Source organism: Homalodisca vitripennis, unplaced genomic scaffold, assembly GCF_021130785.1.
Source record: "Homalodisca vitripennis isolate AUS2020 unplaced genomic scaffold, UT_GWSS_2.1 ScUCBcl_281;HRSCAF=1906, whole genome shotgun sequence".
Lineage (NCBI taxonomy): Eukaryota > Metazoa > Arthropoda > Insecta > Hemiptera > Cicadellidae > Homalodisca > Homalodisca vitripennis.
In genome coordinates, this window is record NW_025776383.1 from 1 (window position 1) to 15,876 (window position 15,876).

The following is a 15,876-nucleotide window of genomic DNA, read 5'->3' on the forward strand; positions in this document are numbered from 1 at the left end:
TAGTAAAGGCTTAAATAATAAATTTAAAAATGTACTAAAAAATAATTTTTTATAATAATTACGTTTTAAACTTAATTTTTGTTAGTTTATAATTATATTATAATTTACTATATATTAAATATATTTCAATTTAGTAGAAACTTTAAAATATTGTTATTTATAACTGATTATAAAATTTAATATTTAGTTATAAAGGAATACATAATGTTTAATTTAATAAATTTAATTTTAAATAATATTAGTTTCTAGAAAATAATTTAGATTTTTAGTAAATATTTATATATAAATAGTAAATGTATAAACTGAATAAAAATTTCAAAGATAATTTACTTCAAACTATTAAATTTTTTTTAGTTTATATCTTTATTTTGTTATAATTTTTTTCTTTAAATAGTATTTAATGGTAATTATATAAAAGTAAAAATAATAAAAATTAAATTTCAAATAATTTACTTTCTAGAAACCTTAATTTTTGTTAGTTTATATTTTGTTGATAACTTATGTTTATAAATAGTTTAGATTTATAAATATTATATTCAATATACAATGTAAAACAATAATAATTTTAGAATATTTTTTCTGGAACCATTATTTTTGTAGTTTATATTTATTTGATATAGTTTTATATTTCTGAATTTAGTGAGGGTAATATTATATAAATGTTAATGAATAAATAATTTTCTAATTAGTTTCTAAACATTAATATTTATTATTTATTAATTACTAATTTTATTTTGGAATTATTAGCTATTATAAATATATATTATAAAGATAATAATTTTCAAATAATTAGTTTCTAACTTAATATTTAATATTTATAAATAATATAAAATGTTCTGAAAATAATTTAAATTTCTTTAAAAACTTATTGTTATATTTATTTAAATATTTTATATTGGTAAATTATTAAATATAGTTCTAAAACATAATATTTGCAATTTTTATACATTAATGTTGTTAGTTGTGATTTGTAAATATATATTATAGTTTGAATTATAAATTTAAAAAATTACTTGAAATTAATATTTTAATATTTATTTTAGAAATAATTTTTTTTTATTTGTGATAATATATATATTATGTGTATAAAAATTAATAATTACATTGAACTTAATATATTTTCAATTATTCTAAATTATGTTTTAGTTTGAGATTTAGTTAGAAGGCGTTATATATTAATAAATAGTACAATGTGTCTAAAACCTGAATAAAATAATTCCAAAGAATAATTTACGTTTCCAAAACTACTAATTTTTTAGTTTCGATATCTTTTGATTTGCAATAACTATGTTTTACTATTTGTTTTCTGAAATTTAATATATAATAAATAGTACAATGTGACTAAAACTGAATAAAATAATTTTCCAAAGAATAATTTACGTTTCCTAGGAAACCACTTAATGTTTTGTTAGTTTCGATATCTTTTGATTTGTATTAACTATAGTGTGTTACTATTAGTTTGCTGAGATTTAGTAGAAGGCGTTTAATATATCATAAATAGTACAATGTGACTAAAACTGAATAAAATAATTTTCCAAAGAATAATTTACGTTTCCTAGGAAACCACTTAATGTTTTGTTAGTTTCGATATCTTTTGATTTGTATTAACTATAGTGTTTACTATTAGTTTACTGAGATTTAGTAGAAGGCGTTTTAATATATCATAAATAGTACAATGTGACTAAAACTGAATAAAATAATTTTTCCAAAGAATAATTTACGTTTCCTAGGAAACCACTTAATGTTTTGTTAGTTTCGATATCTTTTGATTTGTATTAACTATAGTGTGTTACTATTAGTTTGCTGAGATTTAGTAGAAGGCGTTTAATATATCATAAATAGTACAATGTGACTAAAACTGAATAAAATAATTTTCCAAAGAATAATTTACGTTTCCTAGGAAACCACTTAATGTTTTGTTAGTTTCGATATCTTTTGATTTGTATTAACTATAGTGTGTTACTATTAGTTTGCTGAGATTTAGTAGAAGGCGTTAATATATAATAAATAGTACAATGTGACTAAAACTGAATAAAATAATTTTCCAAAGAATAATTTACGTTTCCTAGGAAACCACTTAATGTTTTGTTAGTTTCGATATCTTTTGATTTGTATTAACTATAGTGTGTTTACTATTAGTTTGCTGAGATTTAGTAGAAGGCGTTAATATATAATAAATAGTACAATGTGACTAAAACTGAATAAAAATAATTTTCCAAAGAATAATTTACGTTTCCTAGGAAACCACTTAATGTTTTGTTAGTTTCGATATCTTTTGATTTGTATTAACTATAGTGTGTTACTATTAGTTTAGCTGAGATTTAGTAGAAGGCGTTTAATATATCATAAATAGTACAATGTGACTAAAACTGAATAAAATAATTTTCCAAAGAATAATTTACGTTTCCTAGGAAACCACTTAATGTTTTGTTAGTTTCGATATCTTTTGATTTGCATTAACTATAGTGCGTTACTATTAGTTTACTGAGATTTAGTAGAAGGCGTTTAATATATCATAAATAGTACAATGTGTCTAAAACTGAATAAAATAATTTTCCAAAGAATAATTTACGTTTCCTAGGAAACCACTTAATGTTTTGTTAGTTTCGATATCTTTTGATTTGTATTAACTATAGTGTGTTACTATTAGTTTGCTGAGATTTAGTAGAAGGCGTTAATATATATTCATAAATAGTACAATGTGACTAAAACTGAATAAAATAATTTTCCAAAGAATAATTTACGTTTCCTAGGAAACCACTTAATGTTTTGTTAGTTTCGATATCTTTTGATTTGTATTAACTATAGTATGTTACTATTAGTTTAGCTGAGATTTAGTAGAAGGCGTTAATATATAATAAATAGTACAATGTGACTAAAACTGAATAAAATAATTTTCCAAAGAATAATTTACGTTTCCTAGGAAACCACTTAATGTTTTGTTAGTTTCGATATCTTTTGATTTGTATTAACTATAGTATGCGTTACTATTAGTTTACTGAGATTTAGAATTAGGCGTTTAATATATCATAAATAGTACAATGTGTCTAAAACTGAATAAAATAATTTTCCAAAGAATAATTTACGTTTCCTAGGAAACCACTTAATGTTTTGTTAGTTTCGATATCTTTTGATTTGTATTAACTATAGTGTGTTACTATTAGTTTGCTGAGATTTAGTAGAAGGCGTTAATATATAATAAATAGTACAATGTGACTAAAACTGAATAAAATAATTTTCCAAAGAATAATTTACGTTTCCTAGGAAACCACTTAATGTTTTGTTAGTTTCGATATCTTTTGATTTGTATTAACTATAGTGTGTTACTATTAGTTTGCTGAGATTTAGAATTAGGCGTTTAATATATCATAAATAGTACAATGTGTCTAAAACTGAATAAAAATAATTTTCCAAAGAATAATTTACGTTTCCTAGGAAACCACTTAATGTTTTGTTAGTTTCGATATCTTTTGATTTGTATTAACTATAGTGTGTTACTATTAGTTTGCTGAGATTTAGTAGAAGGCGTTTAATATATCATAAATAGTACAATGTGACTAAAACTGAATAAAATAATTTTCCAAAGAATAATTTACGTTTCCTAGGAAACCACTTAATGTTTTGTTAGTTTCGATATCTTTTGATTTGTATTAACTATAGTGTGTTACTATTAGTTTGCTGAGATTTAGTAGAAGGCGTTTAATATATCATAAATAGTACAATGTGACTAAAACTGAATAAAATAATTTTCCAAAGAATAATTTACGTTTCCTAGGAAACCACTTAATGTTTTGTTAGTTTCGATATCTTTTGATTTGTATTAACTATATAGTGTGTTACTATTAGTTTGCTGAGATTTAGTAGAAGGCGTTTAATATATCATAAATAGTACAATGTGACTAAAACTGAATAAAATAATTTTCCAAAGAATAATTTACGTTTCCTAGGAAACCACTTAATGTTTTGTTAGTTTCGATATCTTTTGATTTGTATTAACTATAGTGTGTTACTATTAGTTTGCTGAGATTTAGTAGAAGGCGTTTAATATATCATAAATAGTACAATGTGACTAAAACTGAATAAAATAATTTTCCAAAGAATAATTTACGTTTCCTAGGAAACCACTTAATGTTTTGTTAGTTTCGATATCTTTTGATTTGTATTAACTATAGTGTGTTACTATTAGTTTGCTGAGATTTAGTAGAAGGCGTTTAATATATCATAAATAGTACAATGTGGCTAAAACTGAATAAAATAATTTTCCAAAGAATAATTTACGTTTCCTAGGAAACCACTTAATGTTTTGTTAGTTTCGATATCTTTTGATTTGTATTAACTATAGTATGTTACTATTAGTTTGCTGAGATTTAGTAGAAGGCGTTTAATATATAATAAATAGTACAATGTGACTAAAACTGAATAAAATAATTTTCCAAAGAATAATTTACGTTTCCTAGGAAACCACTTAATGTTTTGTTAGTTTCGATATCTTTTGATTTGTATTAACTATAGTGTGTTACTATTAGTTTGCTGAGATTTAGTAGAAGGCGTTTAATATATCATAAATAGTACAATGTGACTAAAACTGAATAAAATAATTTTCCAAAGAATAATTTACGTTTCCTAGGAAACCACTTAATGTTTTGTTAGTTTCGATATCTTTTGATTTGTATTAACTATAGTGTGTTACTATTAGTTTGCTGAGATTTAGTAGAAGGCGTTTAATATATCATAAATAGTACAATGTGACTAAAACTGAATAAAATAATTTTCCAAAGAATAATTTACGTTTCCTAGGAAACCACTTAATGTTTTGTTAGTTTCGATATCTTTTGATTTGTATTAACTATAGTGTGTTACTATTAGTTTGCTGAGATTTAGTAGAAGGCGTTAATATATAATAAATAGTACAATGTGACTAAAACTGAATAAAATAATTTTCCAAAGAATAATTTACGTTTCCTAGGAAACCACTTAATGTTTTGTTAGTTTCGATATCTTTTGATTTGTATTAACTATAGTGTGTTACTATTAGTTTGCTGAGATTTAGTAGAAGGCGTTTAATATATCATAAATAGTACAATGTGACTAAAACTGAATAAAATAATTTTCCAAAGAATAATTTACGTTTCCTAGGAAACCACTTAATGTTTTGTTAGTTTCGATATCTTTTGATTTGTATTAACTATAGTGCGTTACTATTAGTTAGCTGAGATTTAGTAGAAGGCGTTTAATATATCATAAATAGTACAATGTGGCTAAAACTGAATAAAATAATTTTCCAAAGAATAATTTACGTTTCCTAGGAAACCACTTAATGTTTTGTTAGTTTCGATATCTTTTGATTTGTATTAACTATAGTGTGTTACTATTAGTTTGCTGAGATTTAGTAGAAGGCGTTAATATATAATAAATAGTACAATGTGACTAAAACTGAATAAAATAATTTTCCAAAGAATAATTTACGTTTCCTAGGAAACCACTTAATGTTTTGTTAGTTTCGATATCTTTTGATTTGTATTAACTATAGTGTGTTACTATTAGTTTGCTGAGATTTAGTAGAAGGCGTTTAATATATCATAAATAGTACAATGTGACTAAAACTGAATAAAATAATTTTCCAAAGAATAATTTACGTTTCCTAGGAAACCACTTAATGTTTTGTTAGTTTCGATATCTTTTGATTTGTATTAACTATAGTGTGTTACTATTAGTTAGCTGAGATTTAGTAGAAGGCGTTTAATATATCATAAATAGTACAATGTGGCTAAAACTGAATAAAATAATTTTCCAAAGAATAATTTACGTTTCCTAGGAAACCACTTAATGTTTTGTTAGTTTCGATATCTTTTGATTTGCATTAACTATAGTATGTTACTATTAGTTTGCTGAGATTTAGTAGAAGGCGTTAATATATAATAAATAGTACAATGTGTCTAAAACTGAATAAAATAATTTTCCAAAAATAATTTACGTTTCCTAGGAAACCACTTAATGATTTGTTAGTTTCGATATCTTTTGATTTGTATTAACTATAGTGTGTTACTATTAGTTTTCTGAGATTTAGTAGAAGGCGTTTAATATATAATAAATAGTACAATGTAACTAAAACTGAATAAAATAATTTTCCAAAGAATAATTTACGTTTCCTAGGAAACCACTTAATGTTTTGTTAGTTTCGATATCTTTTGATTTGTATTAACTATAGTGAGTTACTATTAGTTAGCTGAGATTTAGTAGAAGGCGTTTAATATATTATAAATAGTACAATGTGGCTAAAACTGAATAAAATAATTTTCCAAAAGAATAATTTACGTTTCCTAGGAAACCACTTAATGTTTTGTTAGTTTCGATATCTTTTGATTTGCATTAACTATAGTGTGTTACTATTAGTTTGCTGAGATTTAGTAGAAGGCGTTTAATATATCATAAATAGTACAATGTGTCTAAAACTGAATAAAATAATTTTCCGAAGAATAATTTACGTTTCCTAGGAAACCACTTAATGTTTTGTTAGTTTTCGATATCTTTTGATTTGTATTAACTATAGTGTGTTACTATTAGTTTGCTGAGATTTAGTAGAAGGCGTTTAATATATATAATAAATAGTACAATGTGACTAAAACTGAATAAAATAATTTTCCAAAGAATAATTTACGTTTCCTAGGAAACCACTTAATGTTTTGTTAGTTTCGATATCTTTTGATTTGTATTAACTATAGTGTGTTACTATTAGTTTGCTGAGATTTAGTAGAAGGCGTTTAATATATCATAAATAGTACAATGTAATTAAAACTGAATAAAATAATTTTCCAAAGAATAATTTACGTTTCCTAGGAAACCACTTAATGTTTTGTTAGTTTCGATATCTTTTGATTTGTATTAACTATAGTGAGTTACTATTAGTTTAGCTGAGATTTAGTAGAAGGCGTATAATATATCATAAATAGTACAATGTGGCTAAAACTGAATAAAATAATTTTCCAAAGAATAATTTACGTTTCCTAGGAAACTACTTAATGTTTTGTTAGTTTCGATATCTTTTGATTTGCATTAACTATAGTGCGTTACTATTAGTTTACTGAGATTTAGAATTAGGCGTTTAATATATCATAAATAGTACAATGTGTCTAAAACTGAATAAAATAATTTTCCAAAGAATAATTTACGTTTCCTAGGAAACCACTTAATGTTTTGTTAGTTTCGATATCTTTTGATTTGTATTAACTATAGTATGTTACTATTAGTTTGCTGAGATTTAGTAGAAGGCGTTTAATATATAATAAATAGTACAATGTGTCTAAAACTGAATAAAATAATTTTCCAAAGAATAATTTACGTTTCCTAAAAACCACTTAATGTTTTGTTAGTTTCGATATCTTTTGATTTGTATTAACTATAGTGTTTTACTATTAGTTTTAGCTGAGATTTAGTAGAAGGCGTTTAATATATAATAAATAGTACAATGTGATTAAAACTGAATAAAATAATTTTCCAAAGAATAATTACGTTTCCTAGGAAACCACTTAATGTTTTGTTAGTTTCGATATCTTTTGATTTGTATTAACTATAGTGTGTTACTATTAGTTAGCTGAGATTTAGTAGAAGGCGTTTAATATATCATAAATAGTACAATGTGGCTAAAACTGAATAAAATAATTTTCCAAAAAATAATTTACGTTTCCTAGGAAACCACTTAATGTTTTGTTAGTTTCGATATCTTTTGATTTGTATTAACTATAGTGCGTTACTATTAGTTTGCTGAGATTTAGAATTAGGCGTTTAATATATCATAAATAGTACAATGTGTCTAAAACTGAATAAAATAATTTTCCAAAGAATAATTTACGTTTCCTAGGAAACCACTTAATGTTTTGTTAGTTTTCGATATCTTTTGATTTGTATTAACTATAGTGTGTTACTATTAGTTTGCTGAGATTTAGTAGAAGGCGTTAATATATAATAAATAGTACAATGTGACTAAAACTGAATAAAATAATTTTCCAAAGAATAATTTACGTTTCCTAGGAAACCACTTAATATTTTGTTAGTTTCGATATCTTTTGATTTGTATTAACTATAGTATGTTACTATTAGGTAGCTGAGATTTAGTAGAAGGCGTTTAATATATCATAAATAGTACAATGTGACTAAAACTGAATAAAATAATTTTCCAAAGAATAATTTACGTTTCCTAGGAAACCACTTAATGTTTTGTTAGTTTCGATATCTTTTGATTTGCATAACTATAGTGCGTTACTATTAGTTTACTGAGATTTAGTAGAAGGCGTTTAATATATCATAAATAGTACAATGTGTCTAAAACTGAATAAAATAATTTTCCAAAGAATAATTTACGTTTCCTAGGAAACCACTTAATATTTTGTTAGTTTCGATATCTTTTGATTTGTATTAACTATAGTGTGTTACTATTAGTTTAGCTGAGATTTAGTAGAAGGCGTTAATATATCATAAATAGTACAATGTGACTAAAACTGAATAAAATAATTTTCCAAAGAATAATTTACGTTTCCTAGGAAACCACTTAATGTTTGTTAGTTTCGATATCTTTTGATTTGTATTAACTATAGTGTGTTACTATTAGTTTAGCTGAGATTTAGTAGAAGGCGTTTAATATATCATAAATAGTACAATGTGTCTAAAACTGAATAAAATAATTTTCCAAAGAATAATTTACGTTTCCTAGGAAACCACTTAATGTTTTGTTAGTTTCGATATCTTTTGATTTGTATTAACTATAGTGAGTTACTATTAGTTAGCTGAGATTTAGTAGAAGACGTAAAATATATCATAAATAGTACAATGTGGCTAAAACTGAATAAAATAATTTTCCAAAGAATAATTTACGTTTCCTAGGAAACCACTTAATGTTTTGTTAGTTTCGATATCTTTTGATTTGCATTAACTATACTGCGTTACTATTAGTTTACTGAGATTTAGAATTAGGCGTTTAATATATAATAAATAGTACAATGTGTCTAAAACTGAATAAAATAATTTTCCAAAGAATAATTTACGTTTCCTAGGAAACCACTTAATGTTTTGTTAGTTTCGATATCTTTTGATTTGTATTAACTATAGTGTGTTACTATTAGTTTGCTGAGATTTAGTAGAAGGCGTTAATATATCATAAATAGTACAATGTGACTAAAACTGAATAAAATAATTTTCCAAAGAATAATTTACGTTTCCTAGGAAACCACTTAATGTTTTGTTAGTTTCGATATCTTTTGATTTGTATTAACTATAGTGTGTTACTATTAGTTTACTGAGATTTAGAATTAGGCGTTTAATATATCATAAATAGTACAATGTGTCTAAAACTGAATAAAAAAATTTTCCAAAGAATAATTTACGTTTCCTAGGAAACCACTTAATGTTTTGTTAGTTTCGATATCTTTTGATTTGTATTAACTATAGTGTGTTACTATTAGTTTGCTGAGATTTAGTAGAAGGCGTTAATATATAATAAATAGTACAATGTGACTAAAACTGAATAAAAAAATTTTCCAAAGAATAATTTACGTTTCCTAGGAAACCACTTAATGTTTTGTTAGTTTCGATATCTTTTGATTTGTATTAACTATAGTATGTTACTATTAGTTTGCTGAGATTTAGTAGAAGGCGTTTAATATATCATAAATAGTACAATGTGACTAAAACTGAATAAAATAATTTTCCAAAGAATAATTTTCGTTTCCTAGGAAACCACTTAATGTTTTGTTAGTTTCGATATCTTTTGATTTGTATTAACTATAGTGAGTTACTATTAGTTTGCTGAGATTTAGTAGAAGGCGTTTAATATATCATAAATAGTACAATGTAATTAAAACTGAATAAAATAATTTTCCAAAGAATAATTTACGTTTCCTAGGAAACCACTTAATGTTTTGTTAGTTTCGATATCTTTTGATTTGTATTAACTATAGTGAGTTACATAAATAAAAAAAATAATATTATTTGATACAAAAAAAAAAACGATACGTTTTTTAAGATAATATTGAATATTTCTTTTATCTATATAGTATATTTTAAAACATAACCCTGAAGGAACCCTACACTAAATGAAACAATTCTAATCTTATGTTTTAAAGTGGTGAGAATTGAACACTCAGTAATTCCACTTTTAACACTTTTTTTGTCTGTTATTGATTATTAACAGAATTCATTTTCAACTGAAAACTGGAGTCTTGCTTCTGCCAAAGCAAAAAAAATTATTCACACATTTCTAAAATTAGGACGAGTTACAAATTGTTCGGTTTACAAACAAACTCTTTCTGAATCCTCAAAACTAAAGCATAAATTGTATTAAAATTGCATAAATTGTCTTAAGAACGTTATGAACTTGTAATACTAAATAAAAAATCAGATAAACTTCATTGCGTCCGATCCAGGATTTATGTGAGTGAATTTTTCCATCTGGTCATAAAAGTCTTGTAAAACAAAACTATAAAAATGGCACACAGAACGTTAAAACTGTGTTTAGAAATATAATATTTTGTAGTAATAGGGAAAAAATTGGCAAAAACAAAAACACCACTATTCGTGATAATTAAAGAACAAAAATGGAAAACTAAGAAAGGGCTACTAGAAAAGTAGGTAATTGTTCAACATTATTGGTTTTAAAGGTCATCATATGAGGTGGTATTGAGCCAACATAATGCACCGACATAATGCAACATAAGCCATCTCTAAAACGCAAACTTACAGAGTTTATACATAAAGTTAGCACATCAACCGTTAAGTGAACTTTTGGTCCAGGTTAGGCCACTTTGTGTGCTAATATTAAAAAAGAAACGAACTACGAAACCGAAACAGATTGTAACAATTAAACCTCAACTAACCAAATTCTTTCACACACCATGACATGAGATCTAGGAACAAAGCAAAGTGCCAGAGTTCGCTGTTTTTACCCTTCCCCCTCCCAACAATCTCCATGTCTCATTGCGTCAGATGTCCACGCCGTGAGGCCGCATGAATCGCCCACATTGATTTACTAGTTAGTGTATACTATCGTCTGCGACGGTGTGACGTGTAGTAGTGCTCTTGAATTCTTGTGCTCTTTTACTTGCATCCTGTGCAGAGACAGCCCCTTGGTTAATTTTTCTTCTATAGACTCCGAAGCGGCTTTCGAGCAAGTTTGTCAGATTTTATTCTCTTATATTCTTTTTATTTTAATAAAAATTACTATTTTCCCCACCAGATAAAGAGGATAAATTTGAATCCTTATAACGTTGTGTTTATACGTTTTGTAACATATAACATTGGTAAATGTCTGAATCACTAAATTACCTGTACATATCATCTTTATTAAATTATTTTCATAAATATAATTTGCTTGATTCTTAAATAAGCAGGTGCAGATATGCTATTTACATGTGCAAGAAAGTTCTGCTCTAACTGTGGTTGATAATTTAATAATCATATTTATTTCGTTATTAAAAATAGCACATCCAGATTTAAAAATGCTGTCATAGATGAGCATCTCTTAAAAACATAGGTTGTTTTCAGACATAATTATTCCCTATTATGCCACACACAAGTATTACAATATTGTCTTAGCTACTTAAGAAATAATTTTAAACACATCGAGTATCGATATATTTTTAATAATATTATGATAAAATAGCTTAGTTAACTTCAATATTAATGTATTAAATATATTTAAATAAATACATTGAAATTGAATTAAGATATATAATATATAAATATATATATATATATATATATATATATATATATATATATATATATATATACATATATATATATATATACATATATACATGAATTTAATGACCGAAAACCCTTTAAACTTTAAGTGTACACATTAAAAATACGTCGATTTCATGTTCTATCGGATTTTAAAATAGCATATACTAAAGACCTAAAACATTTATTATTTTAATTACCTGTTCCTTCAAGACCGGATCCAGATGTTTGTTTGATCAACTTGCAGATCATCGTACTTGTTTCGTCGGCCTAAAAATAATATTAGATTATTGAGAAATAAACATTTTTAAAATAACATTTATACAGGTTAAGGGTTTTTTAAAAGCTTTAATTTTAAGCGTTACGTTATTAAATTCTTCCTTGTTTAGACAATTCTTAATATTTAACTAACAAACATAAACTAAATTTATGAACACAAAGTATTTACCAGAGTTAGTGACATTTGTGCTTGAGTTTATGAGCACAACCAGGTAGCACACATGACTCAGGATCCAGATTGATTCACTAGTCACTGAAAGCATGTTACCGTTTCTGACGTACAGGAAAAAGTAGTAAGATCCGGATAGTGACATGAATAAATGAGGAGGAGATAACGCCAATCAGCTGATCACCATAGAAGACATCAGCATGTTTGTACGGCGTCACACAGCATCCAGTAGGTGTTCATCAGAGTCTTCAGTTCATTAATCGTAGATTTTTACACTGCCTACAAAGCATTATATTAATCATACATAATAATAAAAAAATATTTTGTATGGTAACTAATAATAAGTTGTCCTTATAATTCTCTCTTGATATGACAACTACCTAATTACTCATAAGTGCCAAACAATTTCTTTTGGAATTTTTAAAAACCAGAGATGCGTCAAAGGTATATTGTCGAAGGTAATTATTGTGGTCTAATAAAAGTTGTTAAGAAGAAATAGAACAGGATGTATTGCATTTGTAATGCATACATCTACATTTTGTATACGTGGAAGTCTTCTCTTATTATTTATATCAATATAAAGTTGACTAAAAGTTAAAACTTCATTATTTCCTTTTACCTATTGAGAATTTAATTCTTTAATACAAATATAATTAAAATAAAATAAAATATTTAATATTTTTTTAAACTAAAACTGCTATTTTTTTTATTATCTGAGGTGTAAGACTTGAAGTAATTGATTATGTTAGATAAATCCTCAACTAGTATATGCTTACGAGTTTTATGAATGTCGTCAATATTCGGCAGACTGCAGTTTATTTCAACCATATCCGTTATATTACTCCTTATTTCCTTCGTGATCCTGTCATTGACGGTTCTGAAGCAATCTGAGATGCTTGTAGCGACATGTGTGAAGTGGACGAAGAAAGTGGCTTAGGAACAGTACAACGCCAACACGAAAAGGACTTGTATATTAGTTAAGCGAGGTCGTCCGACCGGGACCCCACCGGTGAATCATATGAGCCATTCGCTTACAGATGGTGAACTGACTGATATTGCTACGGCAATGCAGAGCCCCCAAAACTTCACTGCAACCTTCACCTCTGATGGCTTGCGCAGGAGATTTCGGTAGACACATTCCAGAGTGTCAAACACGTCGACGAGTCTTGGGTACTTCCGGACGTAGCTGTGGAAAATAACAGCGACCGTCACCTGTAGAGAGACCACATTCAGAATCATTGTGGCATCAGTGGATTTGGTTAACGGATGCAGTGTTCTGACCATCCGGTCTGTCCATGAAATACATATAAAGAGCGATAGTGGAGAATAACTCTTGCAGGATGAACAGGATTGAGCCCCACAGGAATCCTGTGATAGAGAATGTTAGCCCTTTGATTCCTCTAGTCACGGAAGTACATTCCATTGGGAGACCACCAACTATCCGGCAAAATCGAATCAGCTTATCAGGAAAACTCTTCATTTCTGTGAAATCTTTTCGTTAGACACTATCGAAGAACCCGACTAGACTAAAGATTTTAAACATTAGTTGATAGAAAGTAATTTGTTACTGCTTGTCATTTATAAAAGGTACATTTGCAAAAATAAATTGCTTTTTTTAAATAGATCTTTTTATTGAATAATCAATCAATATCAATTATTGAAATTGTTTTCAGTGGTGAGTGGTGTGGGGAAGTTTGGTTTAAAATCAGTTATTTTAGCAGGTACTGAATAATAACAATCTTCTAATCATATAAAGTGATTCATTATTAGTACGAGTTTTATTGAATAAAGAAAACCTTTAAATTATTTGGTAAGAAAGGAAAAAGTAATATGCAATGTACTTGAAGTCTGGAAACGGTTCGATAATCTTTTAACCATTTATTGTAAAGCAATCTCATTTTCCTATTCAATCGATATTTTATCTCATCAGGGTGGCGGCTCTCGAGAAATCTCTATATTCATTTAAACATAATTTTCTTTCGAAAATCGTTTTGAATGAGGTTTATTGGACTCATAACAGATATATTTATTATTCCTGCATGATTCGTTATATGAAAAGACGGTTATAATTATAATAAAAAAACTAATTACTGTACACTAGAATCGTTGCAAAGCTGAGCTCTTCTGTCCACTGATACGACTGACTCTGACTTCCGGACATCAAGTTCCAGTCTTATGTAGGTAAAATTGTCTCGTCATTTTTGTTATTCCTACCAGATTTAGATTATTTAATACCCTGCAGAAATAAAAAAAACTGGCCTGTCATTTCGGGGTAGTTTATTAGAGCCAAGGAACGTTATCAACCTACAGGCTGGCATGTACATGCCCCAGACACTACTACTATTAGTAGTTTATAGAATTTAATTACGAAATGGAATTATGGGTAACAATTCTCCCATAAATGCTGTATATTATGTTTTTCCTGTTATCGTCATTTAAATGTCGTTTGCATATAACATGTATGTTCTCAGGGTTACCAACTATCCCGATCTGTAAGGAAAGTCATAAATCAAAAAGGGAAACATCCTAAGTCCCAACGTAATTCTTATCGGAACACTGAATGTTCCCTATTAAAAAAAAAAAAAAAACTCTCGGATGAAAATAGACTTTTCATAACTTCATAACAACTTATCCTTCATGATTAGAATAATTATTGCTATTAAATAAATATCTTATTGTACCCTTTGTTTATATTTAATATTTTCAAAAATTTTACTTTGGTAATATTGTACATGATGACTCTGAGAGCAACTAAAATTTTGAACAGAGATTATTATTTGACAGCTAATAAATAGAAATTCCGGGCAAATATATATTGCTTTATGGATATGTGTGTTGAAGATGTTTTCGTGCTTGCCCAAATTAATAAGACTGAGGTGAAAATTAATGCCACACTTTATGACATAATTAGTAGCCTTGATTTTCTAGCATTTCAGAGAGTGATTTATCTACCTTAACAGCCCGTGGCAATAATCATTGAGGAGCTTGAGTTGTAAGAAACATGAAGCTATGGATGAGGAGCTAAGAAATGCCCGATTTCAACTTAAATTTACATCTAACATGCATTAATTCAGCTTAAGCGAGGGAATCTCTTCGGTCGAGTAATCAAGACCGACGACCAATTATCTCAGACAAAGAACAATGCTTCACAGACTGATGATTAAGTGATTAAGACCTAGGACGACTTTGTGACCCAACTGATAGTCGGGGGCCACAGACTGATCTTCCTTCCTTTACAAGACAATATATACCACAACGGTTATCAAGATAAGATAACCGTATCAAGCAAACGTCGAGCGTGGCTGCTGCTTGGATGGGTGACCGCTGAGCGATCCTTTCCTTGCAAGCAGCTTGGCCGTTGGTGGTAATCCGGAAGCTCCTTTAAGTTGGCCCCCAGGTTAATTGTTAGAGAGGGCTAAATTAGACCTACATTTTTCTTGTGAATAAGGACGAAAAATGGTTTTCCAACAGGCATTAGGCCATCAGCAAAATTTTGAACAATGCTATTCACTGAACGGTATTTGCAAAGTACCCGAAGATGGAAACAAAACTTACTTAGAATATTTATAACAGGCACATTAGTTAATATTAAAATCAAAAGTACCCTTTGGTCTGAATGCAAGATTAATTCAACATTTAGGTAAAGTGATTACCTAAACTTAATGAGTAACAAAGAGACTTGATCAAAGACGTTG